The sequence below is a fragment of the Lissotriton helveticus genome, chromosome 1_1, assembly GCF_964261635.1.
Source record: "Lissotriton helveticus chromosome 1_1, aLisHel1.1, whole genome shotgun sequence".
NCBI lineage: Eukaryota > Metazoa > Chordata > Amphibia > Caudata > Salamandridae > Lissotriton > Lissotriton helveticus.
The window spans coordinates 1,731,227,818-1,731,254,087 of NC_136057.1; the positions used below are offsets into that span (position 1 = coordinate 1,731,227,818).

A 26,270-nucleotide genomic window follows, 5' to 3' on the forward strand; every position below is an offset into this window, starting at 1 on the left:
AAATATAAAACACACCTAATTCATAAACAGTACGGGGAAGAATTGTGCTCTAAAAGGTAAGGTAACATAGAAACATACTATGAGAATAAAATGCAATAGGTTTTCATAGGGTAGACTGCGGAAAGCATGGAAAATATAACATGTGCAAAGGATGTCTTTATTGAAGCAAAGACAGAAATTTAAAAGGTGCAGTATAGAGTTCTCAACCCTATCTATATATTTACCTAGAATGGTGTGAAAACCAACCCTGGCCACGGATCAGTCAAGGACAGGAAATACCCCAAGGAATAGCAGTCATCAATGGGACAGAAGGTGCAGAATGGACACCCCAGGAAAGGACAGGAAACCCAGATTAGGATCAGGACAGGACCACCAAGGCACAACCAGCACCCGCAGTTCGGAAGCAACGCCTGCGCTCCACCCTCTCTGCAGCTATCAGTCAGAACCCCGATTGGGTTAGCGAACTCCTCAGCAAAGTGCTCCGCCAGCACTTAAGGTTTAGTAAAACCTTTAAAGTCTATGGTCAATTTCGGACAGAGTGCTCCGCAGCGCTCTGTAAATTCAGTCACCTATTGAGTGCGTTGGGTCAGTGACAGGTCAGCTATTCAGACAAGTCGGACAAATTCTATAGCTAAACCTAGGCTAGATATACAGTTTTCGGGTCAGTGTACCACCCCCCAATGTTGCAAAGTGTCAGAATTCCCAATTTCGATTGGTCCCAAAGTAGGCTAGGTTAACACACCAATCAGAACAGACTACTTCAAGCTCATATTTGCATTCTAAGGATCCGCCTAGTGAATTTGGGGTTCTCATGAGACAAGTCAGTGGAATACAATGGATTATTAACAAATGTTTCAATTCGGGCACAGACAACTCCGTCCTGCTGGGTCGCAGGTCAGTTTCTCAGGAGCATCTTGACCGTCTCTGCCAGCTGGCTGAGTTCCACTGTTCAAGGACATTTTCTCTGGCTGCGCGACATGCGCAGAAGGACCTTCCAAATGGCTCTCGGCTCACTCAGACCCCCTAGTTATCACGGTACATGAAAAGTAAGCGGAAACAAATTAAAACATAGAAATAAATGAATAAACTACATAACATGATTGTGTACTTATGATTTATCACTATAAAAATATACTATGCAGTTATGTTTTAGTGCAATACACAATAACACGAGAGCATCTGCACAAGCTTCATCATATTATTACACAAGCAGCCATCTTGTGGCTATTACGCATGCGCACCCTTTCCCTCCAAAATCACAACTACGTCACGTCACGTGAGTGTGACTAACGCATGCGCAGAAGCAATATTCTAAACGGCGGCCATGTTAAAGACACAAATTAATCGTATTAGTAAAACACATAGGCAAGCATCCCTAGGATACATGTATATAGTAAAAATAAAGGAAATTAGTAAGACGTACAATTGTATTACAGAGTTATACATGAATCGAGGTTCTTGATTTCAGCAAGTCGCGTAATGTGCGAAATCTTTCTTCATCAATCCCCTCTTTGATGATATTTACTATCATCACAAATACAAATGGAACCAGATGCCAACTTTTCACACTTTATGCATCTCAATCTCTTCCAACAAGCGATTCAATTTCTCTTTCACATCTTTATCAGGGTGAGAATTTTTCACCTTTTTGTAAATCTGATTATTCATTTCTTCCAATTCAAGCTCATCCACACTCCGTTTCACACCCCTTCTATCCACCGTGTACTTCTTTCTGTGTTTGCGACATTTGCAACAGACGAATATGAGGAAAAGGAGGAGACCTATCACTCCAATTGGCATCAGCACCTTAAACAATAAACTTCTACCTAAATTGGCAAACCAATGACCTACATTGGAGAGACCATCGACAAGTCTCTTCCAGGCACTGTCAACCTCCAGTGGTTTGAGTTCTTTTTCCAAATTAGTAATGTTTTTCACATATCTTTTGATCTGTACACTTTTGTCCGGTATGTAAGTGTAACAATGTTGCGCCTTCAGCATCCGGCAGACTCCGCCCTCCTTTGCTAATAAGGTGTCTAGCGCAAGTCTGTTCTGCAAAACCATTGATCTGATCGCAACCATTTCGGTATTGACCAGCAGAAATCCATGAGCTGTGTCAGTAGACAACACATCCACTATTGTGGATAATTTGCAAATTCTGTGAGTGTTCAGAACCACTCCCACTCCAGGTATCAGTGCACTAAAAATACTACCCATTATTTCACCTACGCTTTCTCTTCTACTACGCACTAAGCCATTAGTGTTTTCATTGCTTCCAACAATTTCTTTCACATGGTATATTTTCGGGAAAACAATGCCAAAGTAGCAGCTTCCATACCAGTGATCCGGCAATTTGAAATAAGCCTTGTTTCCACATATATAATAAATTCCGGGAAACACAGGTTCTGACCCATTTTTGAAACCCCAACCTCCAATTACCTTGTAATTGTGTTCACATTGACTGGAACCAATGAAAATGTTATTATAATAACTAGTCTTCTCGCGATGAAGACAGAGTTTCCCTTTCCTTTCGAAATCCAGCAACAAAGCAGGACCACTCCCCCCATTTGAGGTGCCTTCCATATTTTCAGCCCATTTAGGAGTTTTCTGTCTCTTGTCATTTGCCTTTCTTTGGAAACTCTCCCTGCCATGTTCAAAAATATTTTTTCTTGTTCATGTAAAGAACAGGTCAAGTTGTCTCTGTGTGCTTCATTTAAGTCTATAGTACCTATAGTCAGAAAGTATTCTCCCATATAACGTGTAACGTCACTTTTGGTATGTACAGGATTCAAGTTTCCACGTATAGGAAGTTCAGAAAATATCACGTCTGAATTAGAATAGTAATACTGTAATGGTCCTCTTTTGTAAAATAAACTAGCTAAAATGCTACAGGAAATTCCATAAGTCAGAGATAGGTGATGATAAGTCACGCCTTCAGCTACAGAAGTAGGTAGCTTCATGCAGACATAGCAGTCTTCTATTTCCATAGTTTCTACATAGTGCACTAAAAGATTAGCGAAAACATTTAATTGTGTCTGGTTCCTAACTCCATGATAATGTAGTCCTTCCTCATCTGATGCTTCTAAGTCTCGTTTTGTTTGTCTGAGTGCTTTTCCACGTCTTTCTACGCTTCGTGTTGTCAGTTCTTCAGTGTCAGTAGTCACAGTCTGAGTAGGGTCAATATTAGTATTTTTGCTTACCATAAAAGGAATGAAAACTGTTAGTCCTATCCAAATTATAATCACTATAGCTATACTACATATACATACTTTGCAGCATGTTTTGCAACAACTGCGTCTAGGCCTTCCATTCACGTTTGAATCAGACATTTTCGTTCAGTAGAAGATTTCTCAACCCCTCTCTGTAACTTTGCACAGTTAGCTTACTTTGTGCAACTTCAGGTTAATTCGTCTTCCTCTTCTGTAGACTGATCAGCAATCGGTTCTCCGTCACTTTCGTCAGTTAAATCAAGATCCTCAAAATCTTCCAAAATTAAAAAGGTCCATTCAGGATCTTGGTATTTCTCGTTCAGTCTTTTTATTCGATCACTCCTTCTTTTGGAGCTTTCTCCAGCTTGTTCTGCAATTCGAGGACTTTTCCTTCTTTCTGCAAGTTTTTCTTCTACTGTTTTTATTCTCAGTCTCAGTTTCTTAATAAATCCCGGTTCAATATTTTTCTTTTTCTTGAGTCTTTTAGCTGGCACTGTGATTTGGCTTTCTTCTAATACTCTTTTATTTTCGTTTGTTTGTGGCACTTCTGTTTCTGTCTCTTCCCTTCCTATCTGACTAATCCCAGGTCTTGTATCTATTTCTTCTGCCTGGTTACTAAGCTGGCCTGGTTCAGGTGAATTTTGATTTTGGCTTCGAGTGTCTCTGTTTCTGTGTCCTGAACACAGTCTTCTAATTCTATCTGATCCTGTTCAAGCACTTCGATCTCTTGATTTTCTTCTGCTCGAACTTTTGTACTAGTTCTAGTCTGTCCCTTTTCAATTTCAGGAGTCAGTGGAGGAGTATCGATCACTTGTTCTGTCTCTGTCTGACCTCCCTCTTTGTCCTCAGATTTGATGTGAATCTCAATGATCTGAGGGTCTTCGCCTGTGCCTATCTCTTCCTCTCTATTCCACTCTCTATCTTCTTGGTTCCGTTCTCTTGTTCTGATTGGGTCCTCCGTTAGGTCGATTATGGGTATCCAATCATCTTGGCTGGTGCTCGGTTGTTCGTCATCAGCTACTTCAGGACCGGTGTCTGCAGACCCCTCAGCTGGACAACCTTCAGCTCCAGGTTCCTTGTCCGGAACTACTTTCTGTGTATGGCTGGCATGGATCCACTTAGGAACGCCTGCACACTTCACTGCTGTCGTGGTCACCAGTATTATCTGGCGTTTTTCTCCCCACCTCGGTTCCAGGCAACTCTAACGAGTATGCTTCTTGATTCTAACCCAGTCACCAGGAACCAACTTGTGAACTGGAGTTGTCGGGTTGGCAACGGCGTCTTCCCCAATCTGGCGAGAGATAGAACGCACTTGGTCACCCAGTTGCTTGCAGTATTCAAGTACCAAATCATCAGTAAGTGATTCTGCTACTTTCCTGAACTTCGGGTTATACCAGGTCTGCTGAAACACCAGAACCATGGCATCCCTGCCAGTGTGTGAACTGCCATGTATCAATCTTGCCATAGAGGAGAGCAGGTGTCTAGGTAACACAGGCATACCTTTTGGCCCCACAATGACACCATCCTCACTCCTTGGTCGACAACCAAGTTCCTTCCACTTCTCTTTCTCTTCCCAAGGCACAGCATGTTGCCATTCTCTCACCTCATCCCAGGTAGGCACTTCTTCAAACACCATAAGTTGGCAGCTGTTTCCAGTCCCTCCCAGTTTGATATTTATTGACATGCGATCCATAGCACATTGTTTTGCCACTCGATCAGCAAAATCATTTCCCATAGATACAGCGTCAAGGCCTCTTTTATGGGCAACACATTTGACTACTGCCAATTCTTTTGGTAATTGGATTGCCTCCAGTAAATTTTGTACAATCCTTCCATTCCGAATGGGGGTACCTGATGAAGTCAGGAATTCTCTTTGTAGCCATAATTGGTCAAAGTCATGCACAACCCCATAACAGTACTGACTGTCAGTATACACTGTTATTTTTTTGTCTTTTCCCAATTTGCAAGCTCTTATCAATGCTATCAATTCGGCTACTTGTGCAGACTTTACTCCAAATAAACATGATGCTTCTTTAATGCTCTCTAAAGAGACTACAGCATAAGCAGCACTTAGGCCCACCAGTTCGTGTCTCATACATGAGCCATCCACAAACCATTCCTCATCATGTACAGGCAAAGGGGTTTCTTTAATGTCTGGGTGGGGTTTAGTACTGAATTCTGTCAGGTCAATGCAGTCATGCTCGTTCTCTCCCTGGTCTTCTACAACCATTGAGTCAGGGAGTAGGGTGGCTGGGTTCAGTATATTACACCGAGTAATAACTACATTTGCAGCACCCACGAGAATCCTCTCGTATTTAGTCAGCCGACTAGGGGTGAGATACTGAGTCTTGGTTCGGGTCAGTAAAATTACAACTGCATGTGGAACATACACAGTTACAGGATGTCCCATTACAATGGATTCACTCTGCTCTAAGCTCGTGCAAGTGGCAGCTACTGCTTTCAGACACCCAGGTAATCCAGCAGCCACTGGATCCAAAGTGATAGAAAAATATGCCACTGGGCGTCTAATTAACCCATGCTCCTGGGTTAAGACTGACAATGCACAATTGTCTCGTGTGTCACAGAACAGGGCAAACTCCTTAGAATAGTCAGGCATTCCTAAAGCAGGGGCTGTACACAGGCAGTCTCGTAATTTAGTGAATGCTGTCAAACTTTCATCATCCCATTCAACGGGGTCCTTTGCTACTTTCTTTGTCATATTTATCAAAGGCTTTGCTAGGACTGCGAATCCCACAATCCATTGCCTGCAGTAACCTACAACCCCAAGGAACATTCTGATCTCTTTCTGAGTACGGGGTAATTGCATCTTTTGAATTATACTGACTCTCTCGGAAGTGACTTTTCTGATGCCTTTTTCTATCTGGTGCCCCAGATATTTCACTGATTTTGAACAGAACTGCAATTTTTCAGGGGCCACTTTATGTCCCTTTTCACCTAGGTGATTCAGCAAGGCGATAGTGTCAATCACACAATCTCTATGACTTTTAGACGCCACCAAGAGGTCGTCTATATATTGCACCAATACAGACTTTCCAGGTAAGACTAAAGTTTCAAGGCACTTTTTCAAGATCTGATTAAAGATAGAGGGGCTTTCTGTGTACCCTTGGGGGACCCTATTCCAAACGTACACGTGTCTATTGAAAGCAAATGAGAAAAGAAATTTGCTGTCTGGATGCAATGGGATCGAAAAGAATGCATGACATAGGTCAATCACGGTGAACCACTCAGCATCCCAAGGAATTTGATACAGGATTACTGCGGGGTTCGGGACAATAGGACAGCAAGGAACAACGATCTTGTTTACCTTTCTCAGGTCCTGCACTACTCTGTACTTGCCACTAGGTTTCTTGATTCCAATTATGGGAGAAGTACAAGGGCTGCTCATCACTTCTTGTATGATGTTTGCTTCTAACAATTTCTGCATTTCAATGGCAACTCCTGCTCTTACTTCGGCACTCATTCTATAAGGCTTGGTATTGGGGTAAACTGCATTTTCTTTCATGGCTATTTGTATGGGATCTACATTTGCCATTAATCCTACATCCTTTCCAGTAAAGTCCCACACTTCTGATTTCACTGTCTTTTGAAGTTCTTCGGGTAAGTCTTGTACAGTCATTCGTTTAATTTCTGAGTCAGGTCTGATTAACATTAACTTATAGATGCCATCTTCGTCTGGGGTCTGAATTTCGACGCCTTTTGGTGTGCAAAAGATAGTACAGTTCATTTTGCATAACAAATCACGTCCCAGTAAGTTTACTGGACTGGTGTCACAAACGACAAATCTATGCATTTCTTTAAAGTTCCCTATTGTAATCTCCATGGGCTCAGTAACTGGGGTACTAATCAATTGATTAGATACACCTACTACCTGGATTGCTTCTCCCGAGAGGGGTAGGTTTGGAACGTCCGCTGTTCTCACAGTAGAACGGGTAGCACCAGTGTCCAACAGAAAGGTGACATCATTTCCATCAACCTACCTTTCCTTCAATGTATGGCCCTGACTGGTCTACCGGCAAGGAGGCGCCAAGTACACACTCCTTGTCCTCCCCTCTCAGGCCCCGTCAGTACTCGTCGTCACAGAGAAAAGTGTCATTTAATAAATACTGCGAAGTTGCTGCATTTCTGTTCTCATTACCTCCCCAGATTTCAATGTCGTCACCCTGCGGTGATTTTCCCTTAAAATTAGGTTTTGGCGCTCGGGGCACTTGGATTGTTTTTACCTGCTGCTGGGTCTTTCTTGGTCTTTCATTCTGCGTCTGTGGAATTAAATCAGGGGTTTGGGTATTATCATGCCGTAAATACGGACACTCGTCCCGCCAATGTCCAATTTCCCCGCACTGGTGGCAGGGGAATTTCTTTTTAGCTTCTTCTCTGCTCATTTTTACTTTGGGCTTTCCCCCACCCCCAGGGCCTTGATTTTGGGTACTCTTACTCAATTTACTTAATTGCTTTTCCTGCTGTTCTGTGAGCTTTACTTGTGCCCACATCACCTTTTCCTTGAGGGCCTTTTTCTTATCTGCCATCTCGTCCTCACAGTATTTTGCATACCGTAGGACCTCGTCTATTTTCTTGGACTGCCAACAGATTTTGGTATCTTTGATCCACTGACAAATTTCGGGTCTTAAACCGTTTACAAACCTGTAAATGAAGTGGGTCATGTCCTTCATCTCGATGTTATCTATGCCGCTGTACGTTTTAAACACCTGTAACAATCTTTCATAAAAGGAGTGCACAGTCTCGTCCCTTTCCTGCGTAGTTCTATCTATTTTTGTCCAATCAGTTTCCTTTGCGGGCACTTTTAGCTTCAAATGTTGAATTACTTGATCATATTTTCTCATCACTTCTTTAGAGGGTTCCTCTGTTCTAGAGTCCCTCGGGTACTCCTCACTAGGCCAAGCTATGGCTATTTTACACTCGGTCCATAAGTCTACCGGAACCACAATATCAAAGAACCCATCCACATCTTTCCACAGGCATTTTTGAACATTTACAAACCTTTCCACCTGCCTGTACCAGTCCACAGGCTTCTCTCGTAATTTTGGGAAATCATTTGTAAAGGACACAATATCCTGTCTGGACCATGGAACATGTACATATTTTCCTCCTGGCACTTCACGCATAGGACATAACTGTTCGGGTTTATCAGCTTCTTTCAGAACGAACTGAGGAGTCACTTGTTTGGATCTAGCCTCATCTTTCTTTTTGGCCCACCTGGCTTTCCATCTGTCCACATTTCCCCATTTCTGCAATACTGTCAATAACTCCTTGACCTGTGCCTTCTTCCCTGACATGTTCAGGTTTTCCAGGTCCTTGTCTGAGAAATCTGCTCTGTACGGTTTTTGCAAAGGCTTTGACTTCGAGATATCTATTCCCATACTAGCTGCAGTGTCAGTTAGATTTTCATGGAGTACCCTGGCATTTGGAGTAAGGCTCTTGCAGATAAACAACAGCTCTTCTGTGTAGGTATTTAATCGATCTAATCCTACATTTCCTGCCATTAGTTCTTCTATTTCTACTCTCAGTTTGTAGAGATCTAGAGGTTTTGACTGAAGAGTTTGTTTTTCTAATTCTCGACTCCATCTTTCAATTTCTTCAGGAGTTACTACCGTGACACTCTTAGTACCCGAAGTTGATTCCATTTGAATCTCCCTCACATTAAAAGGATTATGTCTTTTCTGCATCCTTTTCCCTGGTTCCCTACTGGGCAGATCCATTAGTGAAACCTCAGACTCACATTCACTTGTTAAGTCGTCTACAATTAAGGGCTCTGATCTCGGTTGGGCTACAACTGGGGTAATAACTGGAGTTCTCGGACTTCCCTGTCGGTCCCCATACAATGGAACCACTGGTCCAATAGTAACCGGAATTGTTAAAGACTCAGGACTTGCATTTAACTGAGAAATCCTCTGAACTATTTCAGCTCTCTGCTTAGCTAGTACTTCTCGTTCTCTGTCCTCCAATATCCTTTCGACGGAATTGTCATGTAATACTTCCGGGGTTAAAGTAGGAGCACAACTCGGGGCAGTGGGAGGTGTCTCTCTGGGTCTTTCACCATAACTAGGTCTAGGGTGCAAAGTACCTGTGCCTAGGGATCTTGGTTCTTCCTCATATGGAGGGTTTAGGAACGTATTCCTGAACCGGATGGTCTTGCCTCACCTTCGTAGGGAGATCTAGAGCAAAAGTCTCTTTCCCGGGAGTATCTTGCGTCCCCACTAGCTGGCATTCTTGGATAAATATCCCTTGCATCTACGGGACCTAAACTCTCGGTATAGGGAGGCATGAAGCAACCCCCTCCCACACTGGCAGATCTGGCCTCTTCCTGGGGCGGAGGTCTTCGAGAATTATCCCCCTCACTAGAAGGTCGGTGTCCTTCATTATAAGGCGGTGGACTCCTTAAAAACAGGTCATCTAACAATTCATCATCCGACTCTCCAATAGGTATCCAGTGTTTGCACTTTTCTGTTTTCTTTTCCCCTGCAGGAGGACCACCCACTGGCATCATTGGAAACAGTCCTTCTACAATCATATTCTGTCTCCACTGTTTCATCTTTTTGTCACGGGTCTCTTGTTTCAGTTTCGGATAAAATTTAGTTAACCCTTTATCCATTCGTGGCTTATCCCTTTCAAAAGCTTCAATCTCCCACAATTCTAGTGCTTCATACTGCGTTAATCTAGGTCTGGGATGTAAGTCATTCATTCGAGTTCTCAAATTAAATAAAATTCTGCCATTAAATGTACCGTCTAACGGAAAAGCCAATACTCCGTCATCCTTGGTGTACTCCACCCAATTTTCCAACCATACGCAGGTATGGTACCCTTTGTCAAACAGCATGAAAGATGCGGGAGTATTTGGTGGCGGAATGACAACACCTTCTCTGGTTCTAATCGGTTTGTCCTTCTTGAAGTAATTCTTTACTTTCTTTACAAGGGACACTTTTCTTTTGTTTCCGTACATAATGTCGTTTTTAACACCTTTCCACTGATCGTCCTCAAATCCCATATACCGAGGATCAGGTCGAGTATGCGGTCTATACGAATGCCACATACGACTTCTGCGAGCGGCTTTGTTTACAAGTCCCTCCCAATCCTAGTGCGTTTCTTATTTTCGTGCGACCAATGAAATGCACGAATTCAAATAATTTCGACCAATGGGTGGCGCGGCCTTTCGCGAGACAGGTTCTCACGCTTTGGCACTCACCCCTCCTTTACAATTCCAGCTCCGCTACGCACCCGCTGCGTCTACCAATCCCAGCGCGGCACAGAGTGACGTCAGAGCAGCTTCGCGACTGACTCCCTCCTTTACAAGGTAACGGAAACTTTCTTTCTTTCTAAAGTGCTAGTGCTTGGTTATTTAACAACGAATACACATTCGCCACTGTACTCAAGTGTCTAGACAGGAAAGATTTGTTTCACTGCAAGTAAACTACTTCCATTTACTTTTCACACACTACGGCTAGATCTCTTCTGCCTACCCTTCACACAAGCATTGGAGAACCTGCTACTTCCCTAGACTCATCCACTTTTCCGGGATATATCCAAGTCTAAAGTTTCACCAGCGAGCCTCTTTGCTTTCACCCAAGCTCCGATGAACCTGCTAATTTTCCGGTGTGACCCTCACTAGGTTATGCCACAATAGGAATTTTGCCAATGAACCTCGTTGCTAACATTTATTCAATCATATATTCAGAAAACCCTAATTAGTGCTTCCAGTTCTACCTAACCTGCACTAACCTTCCTGGAGTAAGTGACCTCAAAGCAAGTGGATTCACTTCACCACTCGCTATTCAATTCCCCGGGGATTCCCAACAACATTGAAGACGTTTTACGAACGAATGGATAAATACATATAACAGTATAATAACAAGAATAACAATTTTAAAACATTTCATAATCTTTTCAAAGCAAACATTTCAAGTGAGTGATCAAATCACCCAAACTGCCTACCCTCTTAGCAGTAACAAGGTTTGTTACTTAGCAGCATCCAACTTATCTAGCTTAACTAGTCCTGCCTAATTTTAACTAGTCCCTAACCATACCTCTGCTACCAGAAAATTACTGATAGAGATCGGGGGTCACCTGACCAATAATTTCACCATATAGTTTTCGGGCCCATAAATTTCAATTCACCATATACATTAATCAGGCGACCTCACAAATCTACCATCAGCAACCCTGATTCCTTCTTATTTATTCTAGTGTACCCGACTTACCAATCCACCGTTACGGATACCTATGACCACAATGGATCAGGGAGCTAGCTGTGAAGAAAGGCAGGCAAAATACAAACCCAACTTCATAAACTTTGATTTTCATAAAATGACCACGGACAACTGAGAAGTTTTAAAAGTTTTATCTAGAAATCAGTATCTGCGAGTATTAGGCTTACAGTTAAAAGGCAATCAATAATCAAGATAACAAAAAGCACATAACCATACAAGAAAAGTGTAAGGGCAATCATTAAATTTTATACCTAGAGTGACAGGGAACACGCTAAGATGAATTTAACATAAACTCAAGAATGGACATCTATAAATGAGCAAGCTTATTGCATGTACTAAAATTATGCTATTGGGACGTACTTCATGAGAGAGAATTTAGAAACTTATACACCTATAGAAAGGGTAAAAGGTAGAAACCACTATAATTCTAACGTTATATCATCAACTGTAGTTTCCAGGAGAGAAATATAAAACACATCTAATTCATAAACAGTACGGGGAAGAATTGTGCTCTAAAAGGTAAGGTAACATAGAAACATACTATGAGAATAAAATGCAATAGGTTTTCATAGGGTAGACTGCGGAAAGCATGGAAAATATAACATGTGCAAAGGATGTCTTTATTGAAGCAAAGACAGAAAATAGAAAGGTGCAGTATAGAGTTCTCAACCCTATCTATATATTTACCTAGAATGGTGTGAAAACCAACCCTGGCCACGGATCAGTCAAGGACAGGAAATACCCCAAGGAATAGCAGTCATCAATGGGACAGCAGGTGCAGAATGGACACCCCAGGAAAGGACAGGAAACCCAGATTAGGATCAGGACAGGACCACCAAGGCACGACCAGCACCCGCAGTTCGGAAGCAACGCCTGCGCTCCACCCTCTCTGCAGCTATCAGTCAGAACCCCGATTGGGTTAGCGAACTCCTCAGCAAAGTGCTCCGCCAGCACTTAAGGTTTAGTAAAACCTTTAAAGTCTATGGTCAATTTCGGACAGAGTGCTCCGCAGCGCTCTGTAAATTCAGTCACCTATTGAGTGCGTTGGGTCAGTGACAGGTCAGCTATTCAGACAAGTCGGACAAATTCTATAGCTAAACCTAGGCTAGATATACTGTTTTCGGGTCAGTGTACCACCTCCCAATGTTGCAAAGTGTCAGAATTCCCAATTTCGATTGGTCCCAAAGTAGGCTAGGTTAACACACCAATCAGAACAGACTACTTCAAGCTCATATTTGCATTCTAAGGATCCGCCTAGTGAATTTGGGGTTCTCATGAGACAAGTCAGTGGAATACAATGGATTATTAACAAATGTTTCAATTCGGGCACAGACAACTCCGTCCTGCTGGGTCGCAGGTCAGTTTCTCAGGAGCATCTTGACCGTCTCTGCCAGCTGGCTGAGTTCCACTGTTCAAGGACATTTTCTCTGGCTGCGCGACATGCGCAGAAGGACCTTCCAAATGGCTCTCGGCTCACTCAGACCCCCTAGTTATCACGGTACATGAAAAGTAAGCGGAAACAAATTAAAACATAGAAATAAATGAATAAACTACATAACATGATTGTGTACTTATGATTTATCACTATAAAAATATACTATGCAGTTATGTTTTAGTGCAATACACAATAACACGAGAGCATCTGCACAAGCTTCATCATATTATTACACAAGCAGCCATCTTGTGGCTATTACGCATGCGCACCCTTTCCCTCCAAAATCACAACTACGTCACGTCACGTGAGTGTGACTAACGCATGCGCAGAAGCAATATTCTAAACGGCGGCCATGTTAAAGACACAAATTAATCGTATTAGTAAAACACATAGGCAAGCATCCCTAGGATACATGTATATAGTAAAAATAAAGGAAATTAGTAAGACGTACAATTGGATTACAGAGTTATACATGAATCGAGGTTCTTGATTTCAGCAAGTCGCGTAATGTGCAAAATCTTGCTTCATCACCTCTGTCCCCCTCTCTCATCTCATCCTGCCTTTGTGTGCCCGGGCTGAGACAGCTTCCGGGCACCCACACAGCCGCACCCGAGCACTACACAGGTCTTTCAAAGACCATTCGCATGTTAATGAGGCTTTGTTCACCTCTTAGCGCCCTTGCAGCCCCACTCTAACTATGCCGGGAATCGCCCGGCCCCCACAGAACAGCAGAGTCTCTGAGGTCTCTCAGTCGCGCTATCGCAGGGGTGCTGAAACTCTTTAAAAAAATGTAAAACACGGATGTCTCAAGGTCCGCGGGCCGCCAGGGAAGGCTTGCCGGGCCACTGGCGGCCCGCGGGCCGTACTATGAGTACCCCTGGTCTAGCTAAAACCACATCTGCTATTCCCTGGGTAGGGCCAAGAGGTACAGAATTGATATCACCTGGTTAGAAGCAGAAGTGGGTTTCTGGTATCATGGAGTGGGCCCTTCATTTGGTGCTATCTGCTCTTCACTGTGGAGGTGCAGACCTTGCTAGGATGGTTAGGTTCTCCAGCTCCACAGTTACTTACCAAAGTTGACTTTTGCATGCCACAGATTGTTAGGATAGTTAAAGGTTCCCTCACAATGTGTCCCTTTTGTGGTGGTATAGCATTACTAATTAACAGGAAGTGGGGCAAGGGAACACTCCTCCCCACGAGAGGCGACAGGAGATCCTTAGGGTTCACAAAGGATCTCCTGGTAAATATATACACTGATATGTGACAGACTCACATAATAAGCGTGTCCACTGTGTCCTGGGATTCAAATGAATTAATGCACTGTATTGGGATTCAACACGCCTAGGTTTATTCCCAAAACAGCTGTCCCATACCCAATCCTCTGGGGCATTAAGAACGTGTCAAACTTGAGAAATAGGCAGGGATTACCTTCCATTCTCTTCTCAGAGAATATGATGTGTTAATAAGGAATTACACACAGGCAAGGCTCGGGTGTTCAGCACAGTTTAAAGGACAGTCTTTCACCTGATTTTAAACAAGTGAGCTCATCTCTTCACCATCGGTAAAACAAGAACTAAGCCTAAAAAACTAAAAGAAGAATAGTAAGGACAACTCTACATTTAGGTAAGCAGGGGAAAGCTAGCCGATACCTTCGGTAAACAAGAATAAAAAGAGATTTTGAGCTCTTCTTAGAAATTAAAAAATACACAGATCTGTTCTCACTTAGGCACACCGACATGTAGACGTAAAAGCATACATCACACACAAAGCAGAGACTGAGAGTCATGAACTAAATCACTTCAGGTAATCTAATTAAATTCACGTGTGTATTCAGGGAGCACACACACTCCCTTCATCCAGTCCTCTCTTTGTTCTTTTACAGCCCATGATGATATCAAACACCAGATTCAGTCTTAGTTAATAAACAGTTTAGACAGGTGTGTTGTACCCACCATCTGGTGTTCAGGCATTCCTTTGGGAAATTGTTAGTGTGTGCTGAAAAATGGCCTCTGACAATAAAAAGTCCAAACACTGTCCAAGACTTGTACTCGACTTCTCTATCCCAACTATGGTGACAAATCCACCAGGGAGAAGGTCACAGGGCCACTAAGGAGTATTTGGACAGAGACCTGGCCACTAACACATTCTCCAGTCCAGTTTTGAACTTTATAGCACCACTACCATAGATTTCTACAGAGTGGTCCTGATACTCCAGATGTAGGAGATGGAGGATGTTCAAGGATTCTCTGGGAGCTGTACGGTAGACTTGGATGTCCTTGCGGTTAGCCCTCAGTCCGCGGGTCATGTTGGGTAACTTTAAACACAGAGGTCGGGGTCCTCTTTGAGTCAGTAGAAGGTCAGCTGCTGCTGTGCTACCAGTCTCCTTCCACAGCAGTCCCAGCAGTACCCTTTGGTGGAGGCTGGTCTCCCTCTTGGGTGACCAATCTGGACTCCGGCAACACTACAGGGTCTGCCAGACTCAGGTGTAACGTTTGGCCATCGAGGATTGGTCTCTTGGGGCACCCAGAGTGGCTCATGATTTGCTGTGATGGGCTAATTCAACTTTGATGGTCCTGATGCTGGTCCCAGGGGTCAGCCAACTGCCCTTTGGAGTCACTTCTTTCGAAGGAGCCTTGAGAGTGATTTTTCCTGAAGGCGAAAGCCACAAGAACAGTCCTCTCTTCGCTAGCCCAAAGTGTGGCAGGGGCAGTAAGGCAGACAGTGTAGCCTCTCTTTGCCATGTCCAGGGGTCATCAGGGCAGTCCTACTTTGGTCCTTTCTCCATTCCCATCGAGTTCTGAGGTTCAGGGTGCGGGGGGAAATAATTATACCCAGAAAGTGTCCTGGGGAGATGATGCAGTCACTAGCCAATGGGCTTCCTGAATCCCCCCTGCCTTGTGAGGACTACCGGTAATATGTGGCATCTAGTAATCACATTGTGCACTATTCTGCCCACTCTCAAGATGTCTGAATCCTTCCTTGAATGTTAGGAGCTTAGTAACCCACCTTAGAGGTGTGCTTATCTGTGGGCTACACATCCACAGGAAAACCAGTTTGGGCACTGGTTTCCCCTTTTTGTTCCCCCTGCCACCCTGAATATCTGAACAAAGGGGCAACCCTTCAGGAGTGTGATTGCCATTTGCCCCCCCAGAGGTTGCTTCGCCTTTCAATCTTGCCTATCAGGCCAACACCCCTTTCTGCAGAAGGCTTCTATTATTCCTGAGCCTGGGAGTCGTTCACACTACTCCCCAGGAGAGTAGAAAGCTGTTTGGTGGCCAGTGACCATGTGAGTCCACTGGACAACTGGCTTTCCGAGTGACAACTTTTTAAACATTGCGTTTCCATTAAAGTAACATTAAATTAGACTAGGGCGTCAAGTCGGGTTCAAATGCACAATTAATTTGATACCTTGAAGTACTCATTTTAGTAGTCCAATTCAGAAGTTATCTGGGCTGAGGGGTTAGCTGGCAACATTGTGTTAGACAAAGGGGCTAGTAACTCTTCCATAGCAAAAACGACAATTTGGAAGCTTTGCTGGTAGGCCATATAATAAAAATACATGTCTTACCTAATAATATACATCTATCTGCCTCAGGGCCAGGTAGGCCTACCTTAAGGGAGATATATATATATATATATATATATATATATATATATATATATATTACCTACTGGCGATAGCCAGTAGGTATATATAGTTAGGATTGTTTTCCATAGGGAAATCGCAACATTCTATTGGGAATAACTTTGGCGCCGGTTGAGGAATCTTCCTGAAATTTTCCTTAACTTTGCCTCGCGGCACTCCGGTCCTTCCCTGAAAGTTTGGGGGGGATTTGTCAAGCGGGGGCCGAGATAAAAGGGGGGTCCCAAAACGTGTTTTCCCCATGTTAATTTCCATAGGGCGGTTGGACTCACTTTTAGCCCGAACGGCTGAATGGTTTTCCACCAAACTTGGCAAAATTGTAGGGACTGGTAGCCCGATGGGCCTTTGCTATGTCTCAAGATATGTGCTTCAGTGGTTTTTACGAAAATTAACTTTGAAAAAATATATATTGCTATTTCTTCCTGATAGGCCCCTGGACACGGGCTCCCGAACGCGGCTTATTCCGCTTTTTCAAAGCCAGTACTGTACATTGTATGTTTTAGGACATAGCATACTTCTTAAAGACGCGCAGTATTTAATGCAAGAAACGAGGAATGTCTGCCTAGGCAGTGGGATGGCCCCTCTCCTGGGGAATCGGAACGCGCCCGCTATATATATGTTAGAGCCCAAATGTAGCCCAATGTAGCCCAATGTAGCCCAATGTAGCCCAAAGATGGCCACCAGAGACAAAAAAAAACAAATGTAGCCCAAATATCAGCCAGATGTAGCCCAACTATAGCCCAATGACAGAATGTCCCAGAGTGTTCTAAAGAACAACTAGAGCGCTAACAGTCTTACTTATGACAAAAGTATGGCACACCTGAAGTCATCTTGATTGGAATAAAGTGTTAACACTTAAAACATTTAATTTGCAAAGGAACAAAATGAGGGGGTTCATTTTGCCATAGAAATTATGATTAGTGCTGAAGAAAGAAAAATTAGGGCACATTTTAAATGACTTCTCAAATCCTCTTATATTTCATTAAAAAAATTCTGATTTTTCAGTCTCCCAAGATGGCCACCAGAGACAAAAGAGCCTGTGCTTAAAAACTCTGTTAGCAAAGCAGGCATTTGAGATTTAAAAAACGTTTTAATATATAAAAACGTTATCCGCTAATAGAATTAGCATTTAAAAAACCTTGCGAATTCAATGAAAAAACCATAGGTTTCAGGCCTTACATAGTTAGGAATTAGCATTTAAAAAACCTTGCGAATTCACTGAAAAAACCATAGGTTTCAGGCCTTATATAGTTAGGAATTAGCATTTAAAAAACCTTTGAAATTCAGTGAAAAAAAACATAGGTTTCAGGCCTTATATAGTTAGGAATTAGCATTTAAAAAAACCTTGCAAATTCACTGAAAAAACCATAGGTTTCAGGCCTTATATAGTTAGGAATTAGCATTTAAAAAACCTTTGAAATTCACTGAAAAAACCATAGGTTTCAGGAGTTATATAGTTAGGAATTAGCTTTTAAAAAACCTTTGAAATTCACTCAAAAAACTATAAGTTTTAGTGGTGTTATAGTTAGCTGGACATTTTACTCATACAAAACCATTGAAATTGCTCCTATATAGTTAGTTGTACTAACTATATTTCGCGCACCCGCAATCCACTGCTGATGATGTCACATATTAGATCATTCATGACATGGTCAGTGACATCACTGATGACATCTCAAATGACATCACTGATGACATCACTGATGACATCATCCACGTGACAATCACATACACCTTTTCATACACTATTACAATTTTTCATCACTCTTTGTAAAATACAGAGTATCATATTTAAATCCATTGTCACAGCAATACAAGTATCTAAAAATCCACTCAGTGATTCATAGATGTATACACACATCTAATCACTTACCTATGGATTCACTCATACATGCTGTCAATGAACAATAGAACACTATCAAAAATACTTATACATCTATATCGACATTAAACAACAGCACGCATCCTATTCACATATGAAGTCATCCTACTCACTTATGCAAACAATGGATCATAGTTACATATTTACTTAGCAAAACACTTATACAAACACCACTTCTTCTATTCATTTAGATAGTAAGTCATACTTAGTGAATTATAAAATCATTATTACAAGTATACAATTATCCATACAGTCACTCACACAATCATTGTGACTTATGTATACTTATTTATATACAACAACTGACACATACACTGCCTTTTATTTTTCTAGTTTGTTGGACCTGTACCATTGAGAAATATATTTGCTCATCACCACACCCATAAAGATATTCACTCACCCAAACAACTGTTAGAACATGTAGTTTTAACTTCATATATCTACTGAATCAACTATTCACACATCTTTGGACAGTCACACACCCCTCACCGAACCACACACACTTTCACACTCCCATACAAATACTCAGTTAACTAATCAATAACTAATATAGACTTTCACATAGCTAGTAACCAACTGTAGAATCAGTTTACACAACAACTGACAAAGTGATACAGATATTCACACAGTTTAGTCACTATCCACTATATTTAGTGAGACATTATAAATTGGTCAAGTAAACAGTCAATTACACTGCCACTAAATCCTCCATCCAAATATTTATTTATATATATCCACTCATTCTTCAATGCAAATTGCTATATATATAATGCATATTTAAATAACGAAGCAAACCACATTCACTGGATGATGTCATCAGTGATGTCATCAGTGATGTCATTTGAGATGTCATCAGTGATGTCACTGACCATGTCATTAATGATCTAATATGTGACATCATCAGCAGTGGATTGCGGGTGCGCGAAATATAGTTAGTTACTATATAGGAGCAATATCAATGGTTTTGTATGAGTAAAATGTCCAGCTAACTATAACACCACTAAAACTTATAGTTTTTTGAGTGAATTTCAAAGGTTTTTTAAAAGCTAATTCCTAACTATATAACTCCTGAAACCTATGGTTTTTTCAGTGAATATATATATATATACACACACACACACACTCCATCTCTCCTCTGTCAAGAAGACCACCAGGGGGACTTTCAAGCAGGTAATTTATTCAGGGCTGTGGCATGACCGGTTTCGGCATGTGCCTTTTTCAAACGCCAAAAGTCCTTAAGCGATGAGAACTCCCACACAGTGATTATTTATGAGCTCCTCCCTCCTCGTGGTGGTTGGGCTCACCTGGAGCCAATTGTCTATTGCTCGCTTCGGTTTTAGGGACTACCAGTCCCAGGGTACAGCGCTCTGGCAATCCGCTTCAGGTAGTTGGGGGCTTCACTAATTAAAACAAAAGTTTGTGTCTGCTGTCGAGTCCCAAACTCTCTACCACCACCTCCTTGGCTAAGCAGTTGCAAGCACAGAACGTATATATATATATATATATTCACGCTCCAAGGTTGTCCACCATGTGAGTAGCACGCGAGCAGCAGCTTTATTTATGTGTAGGTGAGGACGGGGATCCGCTTGTAGACGCCGCTCCGTAATGGATCTGCCCGACGCGTTTCGAAGCTCCATCTGCTTCTCTTCAGGGGCTTTAACGGAAGCGGTGTGCGCACCCGCTACACTTCTCCAATTATATAACTCACCCGTCGATGGGAGGCTCCAGTGAGACTTCTGGGAAGTGTAGTACGGAAAGCACACAATCAACTCCTGTATGGACTCCACAAGTGGGCCCGTCCTCGATTCCATGTACAGCTGCTACTTCACTGCCGTGACCCCCACGTTAACGGGGTGGTGCATACTCTGCGGCTGGACTGCCGCATATAGATTCACGCTCCAAGGTTGTCCACCATGTGAGTAGCACGCGAGCAGCAGCTTTATTTATGTGTAGGTGAGGACGGGGATCCGCTTGTAGACGCCGCTCCGTAATGGATCTGCCCGACGCGTTTGGAAGCTCCATCTGCTTCTCTTCAGGGGCTTTAACGGAAGCGGTGTGCGCACCCGCTACACTTCTCCAATTATATAACTCACCCGTCGATGGGAGGCTCCAGTGAGACTTCTGGGAAGTGTAGTACGGAAAGCACACAATCAAGTCCTGTATGGACTCCACAAGTGGGCCCGTCCTCGATTCCATGTACAGCTGCTACTTCACTGCCGTGACCCCCACGTTAACGGGGTGGTGCATACTCTGCGGCTGGACTGCCGCATATAGATTCACGCTCCAAGGTTGTCCACCATGTGAGTAGCACGCGAGCAGCAGCTTTATTTATGTGTAGGTGAGGACGGGGATCCGCTTGTAGACGCCGCTCCGTAATGGATCTGCCCGACGCGTTTCGAAGCTCCATCTGCTTCTCTTCAGGGGCTTTAACGGAAGCGGTGTGCGCACCCGCTACACTTCTCCAATTATATAACTCACCCGTCGATGGGAGGCTCCAGTGAGACTTCTGGGAAGTGTAGTACGGAAAGCACACAATCAAGTCCTGTATGGACTCCACAAGTGGGCCCGTCCTCGATTCCATGTACAGCTGCTACTTCACTGCCGTGACCCCCACGTTAACGGGGTGGTGCATACTCTGCGGCTGGACTGCCGCATATAGATTCACGCTCCAAGGTTGTCCACCATGTGAGTAGCACGCGAGCAGCAGCTTTATTTATGTGTAGGTGAGGACGGGGATCCGCTTGTAGACGCCGCTCCGTAATGGATCTGCCCGACACGTTTCGAAGCTCCATCTGCTTCTCTTCAGGGGCTTTAACGGAAGCGGTGTGCGCACCCGCTACACTTCTCCAATTATATAACTCACCCGTCGATGGGAGGCTCCAGTGAGACTTCTGGGAAGTGTAGTACGGAAAGCACACAATCAAGTCCTGTATGGACTCCAGAAGTGGGCCCGTCCTCGATTCCATGTACAGCTGCTACTTCACTGCCGTGACCCCCACGTTAACGGGGTGGTGCATACTCTGCGGCTGGACTGCCGCATATAGATTCACGCTCCAAGGTTGTCCACCATGTGAGTAGCACGCGAGCAGCAGCTTTATTTATGTGTAGGTGAGGACGGGGATCCGCTTGTAGACGCCGCTCCGTAATGGATCTGCCCGACGCGTTTCGAAGCTCCATCTGCTTCTCTTCAGGGGCTTTAACGGAAGCCGTGTGCGCACCCGCTACACTTCTCCAATTATATAACTCACCCGTCGATGGGAGGCTCCAGTGAGACTTCTGGGAAGTGTAGTACGGAAAGCACACAATCAAGTCCTGTATGGACTCCACAAGTGGGCCCGTCCTCAATTCCATGTACAGCTGCTACTTCACTGCCGTGACCCCCACGTTAACGGGGTGGTGCATACTCTGCGGCTGGACTGCCGCATATAGATTCACGCTCCAAGGTTGTCCACCATGTGAGTAGCACGCGAGCAGCAGCTTTATTTATGTGTAGGTGAGGACGGGGATCCGCTTGTAGACGCCGCTCCGTAATGGATCTGCCCGACGCGTTTCGAAGCTCCATCTGCTTCTCTTCAGGGGCTTTAACGGAAGCGGTGTGCGCACCCGCTACACTTCTCCAATTATATAACTCACCCGTCGATGGGAGGCTCCAGTGAGACTTCTGGGAAGTGTAGTACGGAAAGCACACAATCAAGTCCTGTATGGACTCCACAAGTGGGCCCGTCCTCGATTCCATGTACAGCTGCTACTTCACTGCCGTGACCCCCACGTTAACGGGGTGGTGCATACTCTGCGGCTGGACTGCCGCATATAGATTCACGCTCCAAGGTTGTCCACCATGTGAGTAGCACGCGAGCAGCAGCTTTATTTATGTGTAGGTGAGGACGGGGATCCGCTTGTAGACACCGCTCCGTAATGGATCTGCCCGACGCGTTTCGAAGCTCCATCTGCTTCTCTTCAGGGGCTTTAACGGAAGCGGTGTGCGCACCCGCTACACTTCTCCAATTATATAACTCACCCGTCGATGGGAGGCTCCAGTGAGACTTCTGGGAAGTGTAGTACGGAAAGCACACAATCAAGTCCTGTATGGACTCCACAAGTGGGCCCGTCCTCGATTCCATGTACAGCTGCTACTTCACTGCCGTGACCCCCACGTTAACGGGGTGGTGCATACTCTGCGGCTGGACTGCCGCATATAGATTCACGCTCCAAGGTTGTCCACCATGTGAGTAGCACGCGAGCAGCAGCTTTATTTATGTGTAGGTGAGGACGGGGATCCGCTTGTAGACGCCGCTCCGTAATGGATCTGCCCGACGCGTTTCGAAGCTCCATCTGCTTCTCTTCAGGGGCTTTAACGGAAGCGGTGTGCGCACCCGCTACACTTCTCCAATTATATAACTCACCCGTCGATGGGAGGCTCCAGTGAGACTTCTGGGAAGTGTAGTACGGAAAGCACACAATCAAGTCCTGTATGGACTCCACAAGTGGGCCCGTCCTCGATTCCATGTACAGCTGCTACTTCACTGCCGTGACCCCCACGTTAACGGGGTGGTGCATACTCTGCGGCTGGACTGCCGCATATAGATTCACGCTCCAAGGTTGTCCACCATGTGAGTAGCACGCGAGCAGCAGCTTTATTTATGTGTAGGTGAGGACGGGGATCCGCTTGTAGACGCCGCTCCGTAATGGATCTGCCCGACGCGTTTCGAAGCTCCATCTGCTTCTCTTCAGGGGCTTTAACGGAAGCGTCGATGGGAGGCTCCAGTGAGACTTCTGGGAAGTGTAGTAGTAGGAGTCGAGGACGGGCCCACTTGTGGAGTCCATACAGGACTTGATTGTGTGCTTTCCGTACTACACTTCCCAGAAGTCTCACTGGAGCCTCCCATCGACGGGCGAGTTATATAATTGGAGAAGTGTAGCGGGTGCGCACACCACTTCCGTTAAAGCCCCTGAAGAGAAGCAGATGGAGCTTCGAAACGCGTCGGGCAGATCCATTACGGAGCGGCGTCTACAAGCGGATCCCCGTCCTCACCTACACATAAATAAAGCTGCTGCTCGCGTGCTACTCACATGGTGGACAACCTTGGACCGTGAATCTATATGCGGCAGTCCAGCCGCAGAGTATGCACCACCCCGTTAATGTGGGGGTCACGGCAGTGAAGTAGCAGCCGTACATGGAATCGAGGACGGGCCCACTTGTGGAGTCCATACAGGACTTGATTGTGTGCTTTCCGTACTACACTTCCCAGAAGTCTCACTGGAGCCTCCCATCGACGGGCGAGTTATATAATTGGAGAAGTGTAGCGGGTGCGCACACCGCTTCCGTTAAAGCCCCTGAAGAGAAGCAGATGGAGCTTCGAAACGCGTCGGGCAGATCCATTACGGAGCGGCGTCTACAAGCGGATCCCCGTCCTCACCTACACATAAATAAAGCTGCTGCTCGCGTGCTACTCACATGGTGGACAACCTTGGAGCGTGAATCTATATGCGGCAGTCCAGCCGCAGAGTATGCATCACCCCGTTAACGTGGGGGTCACGGCAGTGAAGTAGCAGCCGTACATGGAATCGAGGACGGGCCCACTTGTGGAGTCCATACAGGACTTGATTGTGTGCTTTCCGTACTACACTTCCCAGAAGTCTCACTGGAGCCTCCCATCGACGGGCGAGTTATATAATTGGAGAAGTGTAGCGGGTGCGCACACCGCTTCCGTTAAAGCCCCTGAAGAGAAGCAGGTGGAGCTTCGAAACGCGTCGGGCAGATCCATTACGGAGCGGCGTCTACAAGCGGATCCCCGTCCTCACCTACACATAAATAAAGCTGCTGCTCGCGTGCTACTCACATGGTGGACAACCTTGGAGCGTGAATCTATATGCGGCAGTCCAGCCGCAGAGTATGCACCACCCCGTTAACGTGGGGGTCACGGCAGCGAAGTAGCAGCCGTACATGGAATCGAGGACGGGCCCACTTGTGGAGTCCATACAGGACTTGATTGTGTGCTTTCCGTACTACACTTCCCAGAAGTCTCACTGGAGCCTCCCATCGACGGGCGAGTTATATAATTGGAGAAGTGTAGCGGGTGCGCACACCGCTTCCGTTAAAGCCCCTGAAGAGAAGCAGATGGAGCTTCGAAACGCGTCGGGCAGATCCATTACGGAGCGGCGTCTACAAGCGGATCCCCGTCCTCACCTACACATAAATAAAGCTGCTGCTCGCGTGCTACTCACATGGTGGACAACCTTGGAGCGTGAATCTATATGCGGCAGTCCAGCCGCAGAGTATGCACCACCCCGTTAACGTGGGGGTCACGGCAGTGAAGTAGCAGCCGTACATGGAATCGAGGACGGGCCCACTTGTGGAGTCCATACAGGACTTGATTGTGTGCTTTCCGTACTACACTTCCCAGAAGTCTCACTGGAGCCTCCCATCGACGGGCGAGTTATATAATTGGAGAAGTGTAGCGGGTGCGCACACCGCTTCCGTTAAAGCCCCTGAAGAGAAGCAGATGGAGCTTCGAAACGCGTCGGGCAGATCCATTACGGAGCGGCGTCTACAAGCGGATCCCCGTCCTCACCTACACATAAATAAAGCTGCTGCTCGCGTGCTACTCACATGGTGGACAACCTTGGAGCGTGAATCTATATGCGGCAGTCCAGCCGCAGAGTATGCACCACCCCGTTAACGTGGGGGTCACGGCAGTGAAGTAGCAGCCGTACATGGAATCGAGGACGGGCCCACTTGTGGAGTCCATACAGGACTTGATTGTGTGCTTTCCGTACTACACTTCCCAGAAGTCTCACTGGAGCCTCCCATCGACGGGCGAGTTATATAATTGGAGAAGTGTAGCGGGTGCGCACACCGCTTCCGTTAAAGCCCCTGAAGAGAAGCAGATGGAGCTTCGAAACGCGTCGGGCAGATCCATTACGGAGCGGCGTCTACAAGCGGATCCCCGTCCTCACCTACACATAAATAAAGCTGCTGCTCGCGTGCTACTCACATGGTGGACAACCTTGGAGCGTGAATATATATATATATATATATATATATATATATATATATATATATATATATATATATATATATATATATATATATATAGCAGGTCACTCTAACACATTCCTCATGCCACGAGGAAGAAAGAGCGCGGACCACAATAGCTTCTTTTAACACATTACTTTATTGCCGTGCGAGGTGCAGTAGAAGCCATATATATATATTGTTAAGGGAAGTGGGGGCTTTGCCATTGGATTAAATGGCAAAGTTGATCTAGCAGTTTTAAACTGCCCTTCCAGTCTGCAGTGGCAGGCTGGGAGCCATTGTGTACTTTGTCGCGCACAGGGTGGCGCAATCAGTGCTGCAGCCCTGGGTCAGCACTCTGCCCTAGCCTGGCTGCCATATATTAGGGATTTAGAAGCAAGTCAGTCTCTGCCAATTGGGGATAGCCAATTCGACATACACTTTGTAATGAGTTTGAATACTGGCACGGAGGTCTGGTTAGCAGGCCTTGGTGCACTCTCAAAGTTGAAAAACCAGTAGCATCTGTCCAAAATTGTGGGGTTGAACGTGCATTTCCTTACAGAAACAATAAAAACATTACCATTCGACCAGGACTGGCTGTTACGCTGGTGGTGCCCAAGGTGACAATCATTTTTGGCGCCCCCCACCCCCATGGCCTCCTCCGCGGATTCTCTCACTACTACTGGGCAAATGTGCCCCTCATCTCTCCAATCATGTTATTGCTAATCACAGTGCACCCCCTGAGGTCAGCACCCCCTTCCACCGGTCAGCTTGCAGTGCGGCCACACCAGTCGCACTGCCCTAAAGCCGGCACTGTATTCAACATGAGTTGAATCTGGCAATCAG

At 45.0% G+C, this 26,270-nt stretch overlaps 1 protein-coding gene across 1 annotated transcript in view; it reads left to right on the top strand.

Annotated features, from left to right (window-relative positions):
* The window catches only part of LOC144765136 (inactive dipeptidyl peptidase 10-like), a 502,355-nt gene that overhangs the window by 448,209 nt on the left and 27,876 nt on the right, over positions 1 to 26,270 (top strand). The gene's annotated exons all lie outside the window — the stretch shown is intronic.